The following is a 2,013-nucleotide window of genomic DNA, read 5'->3' as shown; positions in this document are numbered from 1 at the left end:
CTCAACTAGCCCCCACCCTTCCTGGTCTCTTCCATTAAACATTCTTACTCACAAGGCTACCCGAGTCCTCCCTCGTGAGGCTTGCCACCTGGGCAAAACGCATGGCCCATTGGTGTTTAACTATTCAATTTTCTCTTGTGGCAAACACACTGCTCTTACAGCATATACTGAGCACAAATAATCAAATTTTGACAAGTCCCTGAAGGACCGGTACTTGCTTAGCCAGTGCTTCCTTTTCTGCCTGGAAGTCCTGTCTCAAGGCTTGCAACTTGCCCTGGGCGTAGGTTTGAGTTGCTGCCTGGTTCATGATCTATGCTCTTAATTGCTCAATTCTAGTTATCAAGTACACAACTCTTCCCTTTTCTCCAACTTCCCTATTGCCCAGTCTTGCTACGACTGAGGTAGATCCACCTGACACCCTTCCCGGTCAACTGGGGTGGAGAGAGGAATGCTAAACCCCTCTCTGGTTCTCAGACTTACTGCGGCTGAGAGTAGGCACACTTTCATACTCACACACGTACATCCAGACTGGCCACGTCTGTGTATAACGTTCAGAGAAGGAGCTATGCAATCTCCAACTTGCTTCCTCTCTTGGGAGGGCAGTTCTTTTACGCCCTGGGGTCTCCTGGCGCGTCTTTTCAGTGATTCCAGTCCAGGCCGGGTGCCTGTGGCTTCTTCAGCATCCCCAAACCACGCCGGCTCCAGGGTCGCAAAGGCAGACTATTGGATCTCACTGGACAGTTAAGCTTTGCAAATGTAATCTCAGCACTGTAACTTGTATTGCCTTTGGTTTCACTATGTCTATATTTTTTTCACAGCCAGCTGGGGCCGAAAGCAGTTTTTCTTTGTACTTACCCTGGTCTGCATTGATTCTTGACCTTGAACGCAGATCAACTTTCTCTTTATCTCTGGACCAAGCTGAATTTCAAATTAACCCATTCCTTTCCTCAATAGACAAATTGCTCCCATTGTGTGTCAGAGGCTTTTTGGTGATTAAAAGCTCCTCTGAGATGTATGATCTTATCTAGATTGAAGGTACCTTCTAGTGGGCATTGTTTAGATGGATTTTCACGCGTGTAATGATTCCAATTCTCTAAATACCTGCAGGTTTTAGGACCATAATGTACGTACATGAAATAAGCTGGGGTACCCTTAGGGGGTGAGAGGGAATACTTAGACTGTCCCCCACCCATTTTCCAATCACACACACACACACACACACACAGGGAGGGAGGATACCCTGTCCGCTCTAGTGGCACATAAACTAAGGATCTCTCCCTACAGGGTACTCACACAGGAGAGACTAACGAGGATGGCCACGACCCTCCTAAACCTCCCTTCAGCAAAGAGCGCCGGCTAGTCTCAGAGAGACAACACCGCTCACTCTCTTTGCATCCAGTGAAATGATCAGACTGTCAGTGGCTCAAACAGAGAGGAAAGGGGAGGGAAGATGCGTTCACACACTCGTAGACCCAGGTAGCTTTCTCGCCGGACGATGCCAGGCTGAGTTAGCCCACCATGGGTCGGATCTTCTAAAGATCCTCTAGTTACCGGGCTTGCATTAGAGTAGTTCTGGTCATGAGCCAAAAGACTTCGCAGAATACTCTGGGCGTCTTCCGGTAACTTTCATTCACATTGGTGTACACACACACACACCGAGGCCTCTATTTCTAAATACCACGATGCATCTGTACCTTATGTCTGGACTCAATACACTATGAGGCGGTAACAACCCCTCTTAAGGCGGTAAAAACCGCTCAGCACCGGTGCATACCTAATGCATCTCCCTTATGCATAGGGGGGCAGCCAAACTAACAGTTCCCCAGAACCGCATACAACTACCTTATTGGGGGCAGCAAAACAATTCCCCAGAACCACTCTGCATCTGATCTTGCTGTACAGTCAATAAGTTTGGATGGCGTGAGCTCAACAGGGACTGACAGCCCCACGGACAGTCCTCCTCTGACACCCCAATAGAGATTTCAAAAGGTCTCCTACCTCTATTGTCGCGCC

This window comes from Trachemys scripta, chromosome 14 (assembly GCF_013100865.1).
Source record: "Trachemys scripta elegans isolate TJP31775 chromosome 14, CAS_Tse_1.0, whole genome shotgun sequence".
Lineage (NCBI taxonomy): Eukaryota > Metazoa > Chordata > Testudines > Emydidae > Trachemys > Trachemys scripta.
The sequence above is the reverse complement of the archived record's forward strand: the minus strand, read 5'-3'. Positions refer to the sequence as shown.